At 42.6% G+C, this 14,846-nt stretch overlaps 1 long non-coding RNA gene across 20 annotated transcripts in view; it reads left to right on the forward strand.

The window, feature by feature from the left end:
• Positions 1 to 1,646: 1,646 nt before the first annotated feature.
• Positions 1,647 to 14,846, forward strand: part of LOC143835605 (uncharacterized) — a 106,933-nt gene continuing 93,733 nt past the window's right edge. For all 20 annotated transcript variants that reach the window (XR_013230244.1, XR_013230254.1, XR_013230242.1 and 17 more), the window contains exon 1: positions 1,647 to 1,886. This is a non-coding gene — a long non-coding RNA (uncharacterized LOC143835605). The remainder of the gene's footprint in view (positions 1,887 to 14,846) is intronic.

Below are 14,846 nucleotides of genomic sequence, written 5' to 3' on the forward strand. Positions count from 1 at the left end.
CAACAGTGAAGCAGCATTTAAATACAGAAATTCCTGCTGGTTCATTCTTAAAGGAACATTTATAAAAAGTAAGTCAGATCCATAGTGGATCAAACTGCCATAATTCATACGTTAAATGGTCTGGTATGTTTATGGACCTGGCACCAACCACACTGAAAATCACCCTTATGAAGAGATCTTACTATCTGTTAACTCCATTGTTAGTGGTGAGTGACCATATCACTAATATTTCTAGAGCGCCTTAGTGCTTTTAAAGGTTTTTTTTTTTAATAATCCAGGATATTTAGATAATAGATTTAAGTTTATTGGTAGATTTAGAATATTCTGATAAAAAATTATTCTCTCTTTAGGTTCCTTAGCCTTAAACCTAAGAAGGGACTCTCAAGGGATCTCATTTGCCCTGGCTCTAGTTGATGTAAAGATATCAATTGGGTAATCCCATTCAAGAAGTGAATTCTCTAAAGTATCTGCAGATTTTCTATGATTTAGGGCAAAGTATTGCAGTTGCAGGATGCTGCCTTCCCAAGTGTCAAACTGATGTCCTCAAAAATGGAACAAGAGTAACTGGGGGAGCCAACCTGAGAACATGTGTGAAAGAACATGTGTAAACCGCACTGAGCCTTCAGGGAGGGTGGTATATAAATATGAATGAATGAATGAATGAATGAATGAATGAATGAATGAATGAATGAATGAATGAATGAATGAATGAATGAAGCTGGCTTTTGTCCAGTGAGGACCCTGGAGGATGACACTCAGCGTAGGAGGGATGAGAGTGGACTTATTTAGGCTTATTGATGAAAGGCCACTTGTCAAGTATCAATTCTGTGCGGTCATGAAGAAGGTGCTGATGACTACAGGTATTCCCCCTTGACTTTTTGACTTTGTTACCTGCATCTGTACAGAGGCAACCAAGTCCCTCTTTTAGATAATAGGGCATGGCCCACTCATCCGAACATTACGAAGGCTTGGTAAAGAATAGCCCAAGGCTGGTTCACTGCAAGGAGCCAGGATGACCCACAGGAAGCACACACCAATTGCCTGTACAATGAATAGGCTTAGGTTTGAGTTGGCCTCTTGATATTGGAAATAAACCTGGCCCTTTTAGTATCCCATTGGAAGGTGTTGCCATGGCTGTCATTATTCTGTGTCTGCCTGAAAAAAAACCCTCTACATTTGTTTCTGTTTAGAGCCATACTTAATAATACCAGAGCATATTTTCGACAGCTTCATGTCTATTAACTCTTTAAAATATTCTGACATATTTCCTCTAAATTCTAGCAACATTAGCCAAAAATCATGCTGTGTGATCCTTAGCATATTTACTGTGGGGAAAAAATGCTACCAAGTTCAGTGAAGCGTCCAAGTTAGTAAGCAAGCCTAAGATTGCTGTCTTGACCTCTTCTTTCTTTTGTTCAAGAGGTCAACTGATTTCCTATTTGTCACTATTCCTTAATTACCATGGAGCCTCTAATCCAGGCCACAAATTCTTCGCTGCCCACTCTTTTCTTTTTAAAAAAAAAAACTTCAGAAAGCGTATCTAATAGCAACCAATGACTTTTCCTATTTTCTCACTTGGAATCTGTTTTGGGAGCTTGGAATTGCTGTCTCATTTGAATCAGTAACATCTGTGAGTACAGGCCAGCTACAGGGGGAATGCTTAGACTGATTTCCTGTGTTTTAAGGCTCTTTTTCCTCTGAGGAGATTGCTCTGGGACAATTACATTTAATGCCTCTTCTTTCTTTCCCTTTTCTTTGGGTAGCTTGGCTTGAAGGATTTAAAAATGATTTTAAGGAACGTTGCCTCCATTTTGAGAAGTTGCACTTTCAAATACATGAAAAGAAAAGTTTTGAGGGGATTCCTAAAGCTGTTTTGCAGCTTGCAGGTATGGCTTTGATTTTCCTTTCTTGGCAAGCCTTTGCTATTTTCCATCCCCTTCCATAAACCACATTGCTGGGTGCCCAAAGAAGAGGCCTGTTTAAACCTTTATTTTAGGCAAGAATAGAAAAGAATAATGCTGCACATTCATGCTAGTAACAAATCTGCATGTTTACTTCTTCCAAAATGTCTTTGTTAGTATTCAGTGTTGTTTTGAAGTCCATCTCTGAAACTATGTTTTACCTTAATTACTAATAATGAAATTGCATTTTAAAAATGAATTTTGTTTACAAAAGACAGTCAGAAGCAAAAGCTATTACTTAGTATTTTATTTAATGCTGGATTTTCAGCATCCTATTATATCTCTCATTTTCTCTACTTTAAGGAACTCATACAGTATGCTTTTTTAATAATTATTTCTGGGCAAATTAACGCAGGGCTTGCTTATGTTATTAAAATTGCAGCTTTTATGTTGTGAAAACTTTCTCTTTTGTCCTGGCAAGTGGACTCATTGTTGGTTTAGTAGAGAACAGTCTACCCCTCTTATTTCATACAGCAGCTGATAAATTATTCATGATACTAACTAGGAATCTGGATTTTCATATGAATTACAGTGAGAGGTTTTTTTTTTAAAGACTCCCACCATTCAAATAGAATTTCTCACACACCTGCATGCTTCAGGCCATCAGGTGTTTGAAATCACAGATGGGGTCGCCCACATACCCCTCCCCCCTTATCAAAGGAGGCCTGTGGATATTTTGTCTTTTTATCCATACATGCTTGTGAAATCCTCCCTCACACACTAATTAGCATGAGAGGAAAAGAGGATCTAATGGGACTCCAATAATTAGCACCAGGAATCCCATAACGTGGCTTTTAATTTTAACTTACAAGATGCAGGTGCATTTTCATCCTGGCTTTATAGGTGTGTGAAGCTTTAGAATGTTTTCTGTATTTTTTCCTGGCAGTTGTGGTAATGGTGCTGAGAACTGTGAAAGATGAAAGGCTAATAATGTTCACACTACTGTTTTGTTATATTGGTGTGGGGGGGGGGTGAATCTCATAGTAATGAATGGGGGATCACTGTGAGTTTCAGCATCTTATCTAAAGAAAATGGACTCTTTGGATGTGAAAAAAACTTCACTATCCAGATTTATGAAAGGACCGTAAATGGGTAAAAAATGTTGGCACTTTCAAAGAGCATCAGGAAAATTAAACTTCCACATGTGGCTATAGTATTTTGCGTAAGGATGGAGGTATGATATAGTGATATGTTCAGGAGGGCATTTATATAAATGAAAAGAACTATAGTAAAATGGTTCAAGACGATGTTTTACCCAGGAGCAAAGGCTGTAGTTTAGGACAATCAGTTCTATATTTACGCTCCTCTGTAGCATGGTTTTTTAACTTTGTGAATCGGTCTTGTAACTTTGTATTATATACCTGTTTGTATGTTTTTATTATGTACCTTACCATGTTCCTATTGTATTGCTAAATTTTGTAGTCTGCCTTGAGTCTCAGTGATAAAGGAGAACTAAGAATAAATATTCAAATGAATAAGAAAATAAATGTCACTCCAAGGATACAGTGATATGCCATTCTTCATGGTGGCAGCAGCACAACAAAACTGGACCTAAGAACAAAAGTCTACAAGATTATAAACTTGCACAGTAAATTGGTGTTTTGCCATGGGGCCATTTAATATTATGATCAGAATTGATCCTCTTATCTTTCTAGTATCACCTTTTCTAAACAGCATAGCTTTCATAGCTTTCAGCTAAGCCAACAGCCATGTTAATGTATAGTTAAATCTGAATCCTGGTGCCTGTATACTTCTGGACCCCCAGATATAGTGGGTCTTCTTTACTATAATTTGCCTGGTTCTCTCTAAACTTGATGACCAGCTTGGTGTAGCAGTTGACAGGCATGGGGGGCATTTTGGGCTCCAATAGGGACATGTACAACTTCTTGGCATTAAACATGGCCACAGCTTTATTCAACATCTCCCCCCCCCAAAAAAAAAGGTGTGTTGGCACCCCAGCATGAGAGAGGGATCCTATACAGGCGATAATCCAACTACCATTGCAGGCCCCAATGGCAACCAGCAACACCCCTTGATTCCTGGCCAGGAACTCAGGTCCCTAGACATTGGCCACCCCCAAGGGAAGTGTCCACTCAGAAAATACAGGTTGGGGTACACACCTCCTCTGGTCCTCTCCAGGCCCCTGGCAAAGTATACCCCTGCCTTCCTAGCCAGGGCACTCACACTCTGCCTCATCTTTAAGGAGGCCCCTAACCTGGGGAAGCCAATACACAGACTCCCCTCAAACCAGGCTCCTTCCCATAAGACCACCAGTTGTGACAAATTACAACTCAGATAAGCTAACTTAACTTGAATAGGAATAAAGTAACCGAGTGTAGGTGGGTGAACAGGTTGCTGTCCTCTATTGGCATCCCAGTGAAAGAAGCCGGACTAGCACACATGGTGCTTTTTATGGCCCATGCATTGCCCCCTCCTTGATGATGGCCTGCATCTTCAAGCCGCAGTGTCCCAAATGTGCTCCTGCATGCCAATTCAGGCACATCTTGTTCACCCAGCTCCCTCCCCTTGCCATCCTGCGTCCCCTGGTAAGTCAGAGCCATGATTAAGAGCAGCAGCCTCTGATCTGGAAAATCAAATTTGATTCCCCACTCCTCTACATGCAGCCAGCTGGGTGACCTTGGGCCAGTCATAGTTTCTCTCAGAGCTCTCTCAGCCCCACCTACCTCACAAGGGGTCTGTTGTGGGGAGAAGAAGGGAAAGGTATTTTTAAGCCATGAAGACTTCTTTGGGTAGTAAAAACTGGGGTACAAAGAAACAGCTCTTTACATTTCTTGTGACAATCCTAGCTAGGAATGCCAGCCTCCAAGTGAGACCTGGGGATCCTCCAGAATTACAGCTCATCTCCAGGCCACAGAAATCAGTTCACCTCAAGAAAATAGATGCTTAGAAAATGAACTGTATGTCATTACAACCCATTGAAATTCCTCCCCTCCCCAAACTCTGCCCTCTTTAGGCTCCATCCCCAAAGTCTCAAGGTTTTCCCCAACCTGGAGCTGACAATGCTTTTTAGCTAGCCTTGGTTCAAGTTTTGGTACCTCAAAACATAAACACATGAAGTTGCTTTATTCTGAACCAGACCCTTGGTCCATCAAAGTATTGTCTACTCAGGCTGGCAACAGCTCTCCAGGGTCTCAGGCTGAGTTCTTTCACATTATCTCCTACCTGATCCTTTTACGTTTAGATGCTGGGGATTGAACTGGGAGCCTACTGCATACCAAGCAGACACTGTGCCAGTGAGCCACAGCCCCTTAACAAAGACCTGCTGTTGCCTATCTTTTCAAACTCCAGTTCATGTTTTTGATTTCCCTTATCCTGGTGATTTTAATTTCCCTACTAGAGCTTCCACAAAATTAACATAAATGTCTAGACGATCCAAGCAGTACACTTGGCAGCTTTATGATTGCATGGTAGAATCCCCCAAATGGTACCCGTTACATGTGAATAATTTTAAACATTTCACAGATGTTCAGAGAAAGTAGAACATTCTTGTATACTTGTAACTGCTCTATGCTGCCAACACAGTATAGGGGAAAGAGTGCTGGACTAGGAAGAATGAAGTTCAAATCCTCAATCTGCCAGAGAAGCTTATTGAGTGACCTTGAGTTGCTCTCAGCCTAATATCCCTTTTATAGGATTGTTTTGAGGTTAAAATGGAGGAGAGGAGAATGATAATAGAAGCTGTTTTGGTTTTCCACTGGTGAGAAAAGCAGGATATACATATCATATGACATACCTGTAAGATTGTGGATTGTAAACTAAACATGAGCAGGCAGTGTGATGCAGCGGTAAAAAAAAGCAAATGCCATTTTGGGCTGTATCAACAGGGGCATCACATCAAAATCACAAGATGTCATAGTCCCATTGTATACGGCACTGGTCAGACCACACCTGGAGTACTGTGTGCAGTTCAGGAGGCCTCACTTCAGTTCTGGAGGCCTCACTTCAAGAAGAACGTAGATAAAAATGAAAGGGTATATAGGAGAGCAACGAGAATGATCTGGGGCCAAGGGACCAAGCCCTATGAAGATAGGTTGAGGGACTTGGGAATGTTCAGCCTGGAGAAAAGGAGGTTGAGAGGGGACATGATAGCCCTCTTTAAGTATTTGAAAGGTTGTCATTTGGAGGAGGGCAGGATGCTGTTCCCATTGGCTGCAGAGGAAAGGACACACAGTAATGGGTTTAAACTACAAGTACAATGATATAGACTAGATATCAGGAAAAAAATTTTCACAGTCAGAGTAGTTCAGCAGTAAAATAGGCTGCCTAAGGAGGTGGTGAGCTCCCCCTCACTGGCAGTCTTCAAGCAAAGGTTGGATACACACTTTTCTTGGATGCTTTAGGATGCTTAGGATTGATCCTGCGTAGCGCAGGGGGTTGGACTAGATGGCCTGTATGGCCCCTTCCAACTCTATGGTTCTATGATTCTATGATAGGGAGGAGATCCTAGGATTGTCTGGCAGCCAGGCAAAAAACATTCAGAGATTGTTTGCCATTGCCTGCCTTCATGACATGGCCCATAGTGCTCCTTATAGGAAATACCACCCAAATCCAAGAAGGTCTCTGATCCAAATACTGGACAGGATCAGCTCTGCTTAGTTTCTGAAATCTGATGAGACTGGTTTCCTGGACTATCCATGTCAGGGCTATAAATAGATATAAATGATAAAAAATAATTCTCACATCAGCACCAAATCATATCCTTATCCATAGTTCCTCTAGAAGAAGAAGAAGAAAAATAAGAGTTGGTACTTATATGCCACTTTTCTCTACCCAAAGGAGGCTCAAAGCTCATAGTGACATGCTACTCATTTTTTAGGGACATGCTACTCATCCCAAGAGGAGGAGGAGGAGGAGGGTTGGTTCTTAAATGCCACTTTTCTCTATCTGAAGGAGTCTCATAGTGGCTTACAGTCGCCTTCCCTTTCCTCTCTCCACAACAGACACCCTGTAAGGTGGGTGAGGCTGAGAGAGCCCTCATATCCTTGCTTGGTCAGATCAGCTTTATCAGTGCAGTGGCGAACCCAAGGTCACCCAGCTGGTTGCATGTGGGGGAGTGCAGAATTGAACCCGACTTGCCAGATTAGAAGTCCTCACTCCTAACCACTACACCAAACTGGCTCTCTATATATTTGTGAAACAGCCTAGGGGGCCGGTGGAATGTATCCAGCTGTCTGAGTTGGAGTAGGGCCAATCAGGGTGCAGCCAGCAACGCAGGCTGTACCCTGATTGGCCCTGCCCCTACAGCTCCCTCCCTCCCTCCCTGAACACTAGCCAGGTTCCTCTCAGACATGCCAGAGACAGAGAGAGTTACACAGAGCCCTGTCAGACCGAACACAAGCCCTCATTCCCTCCTATCGCTCCTGCTGCAAGGGAGGCAGAGAGAGAAACAGAGAGAGCTGCCCAGCCCTGCTTCCTTCCTAAGAATGAGCACTAATTACCTGCTATGGCTCCTGCTGCCATGGAGAGAGAGAGACAGAGGGAGCCACCCCTGCTGCGATGGAGGGAGAGAGAAACAAACAGAGAGAGCTGCCCCCAAACTGCACACCAGCCCTGCTTCCCTCCTACAAACCAGCCCTGATTTCCTGCTATGCCTCTTGCTGCGATGCACTCTGAGAGACATGCAATGAGAGGGAGAGCGAGAGACACAGAGAGAGATCTGCACCTCCCAGTGTCCCCTGGGTCCTAGTGTCCATTGTATTCCTGGTTGTAATGGGCTTTCTTGCTAGTTCTATCATATTTTGTCACCAGCTATAGACTGCATTCATTTGTTATGTGATAACTTGTACTGCACTAAGCTTCTCAAGGTTTTTAGTATATATATATATTTAGTAAATATAGTAAATATAACATATGTTTTCTTTTTTTCCAAAACATCATTAAGTTTAAAATCAGGCTGTTTAATCTCCCAATGGAGAGCCCATGGGGTTGTACTTACTACAACATGTAGCGTCTTTTCATATAGATATTTTCCTTCAATCTTTCATTCATTTGTTCACTTATTTACCACCACCCCCAGCAAGCTGGCTTGAGACAATTTACATCAGTATAAAATACCAGGATTAAAATAACTAAATTACAATCCAGCTCCAAATTCCCCCCCTTGCTCAAAGACTGCTTCAACCACCTCATGCCTTGAGATAGAGTATGTGGAGAAGGGACCCAGCCGGTGTTCCTTCATCTAGCCTCAACTGAACATCTGGTGGAAGAGAAGAAGAATTGTTTTTTTTATATGCCACTTTTCTCTATCTGAAGGAGTCTCAAAGTAACTTACAATCGCCTTCCCTTTCCTCGCCCCATGACAGTCACCCTGTGAGGTAGGTGTGGCTGGGAGAGCCCTGATATTACTTCTTCCTGAGAACAGCTCTATCAGTGTTGTAATGAGCCCAAGGTCATCCAGTTAGCTGCATATAGAAGAATGGGGAATTAAAACCTGCTCACCAGATTAGAAGCCGCCACTCTTAACCACTACATCAAGCTGGGTCTTGCAAAACTGTTTTTTTTTACGGGCCCTGCAAAACTGTGAAAGTTCTGACAGGGCCTGTAGTTCTGCAGGGAGCTTATTCCACCATGTTGGGGCAAGGACTGAAAATGCCGGGCCTTGGTCAAGGCCAGGCATACTTCTCATGTGTCGGGAACCACCAACCTGCTTAGATTCATGGAGCTTAACACTCTGTGAGGGGCATAGGGAGTCAGAGCGCCCCGCAGGTACACAGATTTTTGAATGGCCTTAAAAGTCAAAACCAAAACCTTAAACTTGATCTGGAACACAACTGGCAACCAATGCATCTGCTGCAGCACAGGCTAGATGTGGGCTCTCTGTGGTGCTCCTATGAGAATTCTTGCAGCCGCATTTTATACCAGCTGTAGCTTCCAGGGCCTCTTCTGCATGATTTTTTTTTTTTTTGGCTCCATGCAGAATACCTCCAGGTCACATATAAGGGCAGGCCCACATAGAGCAAGTTACAGATGTCTAACTTGGACTTCTGTAAACTTTCCCCACAGTTTGACTACCAAACTGCAGCAAGTTCTCTTTGAACTTCCTCACAAAGTCATTTCACATTAGCTACTTTGTGGTTCCCCCTTCAAGGATCGCTGCCTTGTTGTGGCAAGGGGGCTTGCGTAGTTCAGTGAAGCTATGAGCTATACCGTGCAGGGCCACCCAAGATGGACAGGTCATAGCTGAGAGCTCTGACAAAAGGTGATCCACTGGAGAAGGAAATGGCAAACCACTCCAGTATCTTTGCCATGAAAACTCTATGGACAGTTCCAATAGGCATAACGATATGACGCCGGAAGATGAGCCCCTCAGGTCGGAAGGTGTCCAATATGCTACTGGGGATGAGCAGACGGCTAGTACAAGTAGCGCCAGAATGAATGAAGCGACTGGGCCAAAGCCGAAAGGACGCTCAGTTGTGGAAGTAACTGGTGGCGAAAAGACAGTCCAATGCTGTAAAGATTTTTATTCCATAGGAACCTGGAACGTCAGATCCATGAATCAAGGTAAGCTGGACGTGGTCAAACAAGAAATGACAAGACTGAACATCGACATTTTAGGAATCAGTGAACTAAAATGGACAGGAATGGGTGAATTTAATTCAGATGACCATCAGGTATACTACTGTGGACAAGAATCTCGCAGAAGAAATGGAGTAGCCTTCATAATCAATAAGAGAGTAGGAAAAGCAGTCTTGGGATACAATCCCCAAAATGACAGAATGATCTCAGTTCGAATCCAAGGCAAACCATTCAACATCACAGTGATCCAGGTCTATGCCCCAACCACTGCTGCTGAAGAGGATGAAGTTGATCAGTTCTATGAAGCCCTACAACACCTTCTAGAAGCAACGCCAAAAAATGATGTGCTTATCATCATGGGGGATTGGAATGCTAAAGTAGGAAACCAAAAGATAACTGGGATAACAGGCAAGTTTGGCCTTGGAGTACAAAATGAAGCAGGGCACAGGCTGGTAGAATTTTGTCAAGAGAATACAATGGTCATAGCAAACACTCTTTTCCAACAACCCAAGAGACGACTCTACACATGGACATCACCAGACGGTCAACACAGAAATCAGATTGACTATGTGCTCTGCAGCCAAAGATGGAAAAGTTCTATCCAGTCAATAAAAACAAGACCAGGAGCTGATTGTGGTTCAGATCATGAGCTTCTTGTTGCAAAATTTAGGCTTAAATTGAAGAAAGTATGGAAAAGCACTAGGCCACTCAGGTATGAACTAAATCATATCCCCAACGAATACACAGTAGAGGTAGACAGAGTGCCTGAAGAACTATGGACGGAGGTTCACAACATTGTACAAGAGGTAGCAACTAAAACCATCCCAAAGAAAAAGAAATGCAAGAAATCAAAATGGCTGTCTGAGGAAGCTTTACAAATAGCTAAGGAGAGAAAGGAAGTGAAAGGCAAGGGAGAAAGAGAAAGATACACCCAACTGAATGCAGAATTCCCGAGAAAAGCTAGAAGAGATAAGAATGCCTTCTTAAATGAACAGTGCAAACAAATAGAAAAAAACAATAGAATGGGGAGGACCAGAGATCTTTTCAAGAAAATTGGAGATATGAAGAGAACGTTTCATGCAAAGTTGGGTATGATAAGGGACCAAAATGGTAGGGACCTCACAGAAGCAGAAGAGATTAAACAAAGGTGGCAAAATTATACAGAACAACTATACAAGAGCGAGCTTAACATCCCTGATGACCACAGTGGGGTAGTTACTGACCTGGAGCCAGACATCCTGGAATGTGAAGTCAAATGGGCCTTAGGAAGTCTGAGCAATAATAAAGCTAGTGGTGGTGACAGCATTCCAGTTGAACTATTCAAAATCTTAAAGGACGATGCAGTAAAAGTGCTACACTCAATATGCCAGCAAATTTGGAAAACTCAACAATGGCCACAGGATTGGAAAAGGTCAGTTTACATTCCAATCCCAAAGAAGGGCAATGCCAAAGAATGTTCAAACTACCGCACCATTGCACTCATTTCTCATGCTAGCAAAGTTATGCTCAAAATCCTACAAGCTAGGCTCCAGCAATATGTGGACCGAGAACTTCCAGAAGTACAGGCAGGATTTCGAAGAGGCAGAGGAACTAGAGATCAAATTGCCAACATACGCTGGATCATGGAGAAAGCTAGGGAGTACCAGAAGAACGTCTACTTCTGCTTCATTGACTATGCTAAAGCCTTTGATTGTGTGGAGCACAACAAATTGTGGCAAGTTCTTAAAGAGATGGGAATACCAGAGCATCTTATTTGTCTCTTGAGAAATTTATATGCAGGTCAAGAAGCAACAGTGAGAACTGAACATGGGATCACTGACTGGTTCAAAATTGAGAAAGGAGTTCGGCAAGGCTGTATACTGTCGCCTTGCCTATTTAACTTGTATGCAGAGCACATCATGAGAAATGCGGGATTAGAGGAGTCACAAATTGGGATCAAGATTGCAGGGAGAAATATCAACAACCTCAGATACGCAGATGATACCACTCTAATGGCAGAAAGTGAAGAGGAACTAAAGAGCCTGTTGATGCGGGTGAAGGAGGAGAGTGCAAAAGTTGGCTTGAAACTCAACATCAAGAAAACAAAGATCATGGCATCCGGCCCTCTCAATTCCTGGCAAATAGATGGGGAAGAAATGGAGATAGTGACAGATTTTATTTTCCTGGGCTCCAAGATCACTGCAGATGGGGACTGCAGCAAAGAAATTAAAAGACACTTGCTCCTGGGGAGGAAAGCTATGGCAAATCTAGACAGCATCCTAAAAAGCAGAGACATCACCCTGCCAACAAAAGTGCGTTTAGTCAAGGCTATGGCATTCCCAGTTGCAATGTATGGCTGTGAAAGTTGGACCATAAGGAAGGCCGAGCGTCAAAGAATTGAGGCTTTTGAACTCTGGTGCTGGAGAAGACTCTTGCGAGTCCCTTGGACTGCAAGGCGAACAAACCGGTCAGTCCTAGAGGAGATCAACCCTGACTGCTCTTTAGAAGGCCAGATCCTGAAGATGAAACTCAAATACTTTGGCCACCTCATGAGAAGGAAGGACTCCCTGGAGAAGAGTCTAATGCTGGGAGCGATCGAGGGCAAAAGAAGAAGGGGACGACAGAGAATGAGGTGGCTGGATGGAGTCACTGAAGCAGTAGGTGCAAACTTAAATGGACTCCGGGGAATGGTGGAGGACAGGAAGGCCTGAAGGATCATTGTCCATGGGGTCGCGATGGGTCGGACACGACTTCGCACATAACAACAACTTTGTGGTTTCCTTCTTCTTGTTCTTTTTCTCAAACCACTTTTGATCAAATTTGAGAAAGCATGGAGGTACAGCAAAGAAATCCAAGGGTGTGGCTGGAGACCCATAATATAAGTATCCTTGCTAAAGCCAAGTAGGTTATGCCTGGGTTAGAGACTTCCTGATACGGTTGTCAGCCTCTTGGTATTATTAGTAATCTGTAGACTATACGCTACCAAAATCAGTTACCCTGGAGAATATAGCTGGTTTAAAGGGTAGACTCTGTGAAATTATGCCCTGCCATGGTCCACTCTCCAAAACACACCTTCCCTAGGCTCCATCCACAGGGTTAGTGGTTGAGTGGAAAGTGGGAATGGCATGAACCAAACCACAAAGCAAAACTGGTCACAATTTTTCCCAGGTCACAAATCAAAGTCCCTTTAAACCCCTGCTTTCTGTTTTCTTCAAAAGACACGCAAAAAAGCTGAGTTCCCTGCTGCTCAAGTAATTTCTGTTTTTTTTTTAAGGCAGCACCTTTAAAGAGACTGTACAAGAAAACTGAAATAGCTGGTTTGCTGGCTTTCAATGGGGTTTGTGGGGCCACAACCACAAAATGGGTCAGTTCATGAATTAACCTCTCATGAATCGACATGAACTGCATATTTCCAGTTACTGCTCATCCCTCATGGAAGGAGATGATAGCCAACTCCAGTTTGGGAAATACCTGGAGATTTGGTAGGAAACTTGGAAAGTACAGTTTTAAGGAGGGCCTTCAGGAAAGGGAAAGAAGAAATAGTGGGGAAGATAGGAATGAGATCCCTTCTTATGGATTCCTGCTTGTATAATTATAATATCTACAATTTCCCATGATTTTAACAGACATGGTCTATTCACAAATGAAGTTCAATTTATTTCTGACAGTTGAATTTCATAAAGAACAGACTGGGCATAATCAGCTTTGTGATATTGGCTATTAGGCTCACAATGAAAGGGAACATTCTGAAAATAAATTAATCTGTAAAATGGTAATAGTTTATTAATCTTTCAGGAAGGGTCTCATAACCTTTTCTTTCAAAGTAGTCATGTATGCCCTCCTGCAGAGAGGCTATGCCTTTCTGCATCTCTTCAGTGACCCAACCCAGCTCAATAAAACTCACCATGAACAGGAAAGGTCACACCAGTTGGAAGACCTCCAGCTTGGTGTAGTGGTTAGGAGTGTGGACTTCTAATCTGGTGAGTTGGGTTAGAATCCACGCTCCCCCACATGCAACCACTTGGGCGACCTTGGGCTCGCCACAGCACTGATAAAGCTGTTCTGACCAAGCAGTAATATCAGGGCTCTCTCAGCCTCACCTATCTCACAAGGTGTCTTTTGTGGGGAGAGGAAAGGGAAGGCAATTGTAAGCCACTTTGAGACTCCTTCAGATAGAGAAAAGCGGCATTTAAGAACCAACCCTCCTCCTCCTCCTCCTTTTGGGATGAGTAGCATGTCCCTAAAAAAAGGGGGGCTGATCATTATCAAGTGGCTAAGGAGGAAAACTAGAACTTGTGTGAATGTTTCTGCCTTCATAAATTTAAATACTTTTGAGATTAAGTAGCTTATACCTTTTTATTTAAGCAGTGACTGCCAAAAGATCTCTCTCAACAGTGTTAATAGACCTCTCATTTTAACAAAACAGCTACTTGATTATGACAAACTATTGTTTATATTTATGGAAAGTTACCTCATTATTTTGTTGCCCATTTTCTCCTCAAAACTTAAATAGAGCAGTTTGTTAGTTTAAAATTACCACCAGTCTCTCATGTATCCTTTGATTCTTGGACAGGAACAAACTTTGACAGAAACTCCTGAATCTGCAGTTTGATCCATGTTTATCAAATGAGACAAATCCAACAAAATACTAGAGTTAGAATCAAGGTAGGGGATTCAGGTGCTCTGATGGAGGAATGTACCCATTTTCTCCTCAAAAGTGAAAGTCGTTTGTTAGTTTAAAATACTATCACCCTCTCATGTACCATTATCAAACAAAACAAAAGGAAAGTTTTTAGTCAGTCCTTCAGTTTCCTAGGCTGGGTCAGCATATATACATATGCATTTAAACAACTGGGTGGGTTAGGCAGCTAAACAAAAAAGAAAAGAAAGGAGCCTGCTCAGCCAAGAAAAAGGTAAGAAGATATGGAGAAATATTATAGCTGATATTGCCTTTTAACCCCCTAAATGGCCTAGCACCAGTGTAACTGAAGGGCCTTGAACATCAGCCTGTCTGCATGTTAAAATCTATTTATCATCATCATCATCATCAAATTCAATTTATTGCCAGACACTCCCGGAACCAGCTCATGGCAGGTTACAAATGTCCAGTAAACCCCAAACTGTGCCAGAGCATGCAACCCTACTTCTAGCTTTCATGTAGGGATTGCCACCTCTTTGATAAGAAAATATTGCTTATTTTTATAGTACATAATACCCAAAATGCCTCTCACTTCAGGTTTATAGAACTGGAGACCTTTTTGGAGATGTTTGTTCTTCATATAGCTATCAGAAGTTCAAGAGCAAGCCTCATTCAGTTTGGAACAATCTCTCTGGAGGTTCCAGCTTTCTTTGGGATTTCTCAGCCAATTG

This window comes from Paroedura picta, chromosome 4 (assembly GCF_049243985.1).
Source record: "Paroedura picta isolate Pp20150507F chromosome 4, Ppicta_v3.0, whole genome shotgun sequence".
In the NCBI taxonomy this organism is placed as follows: domain Eukaryota; kingdom Metazoa; phylum Chordata; class Lepidosauria; order Squamata; family Gekkonidae; genus Paroedura; species Paroedura picta.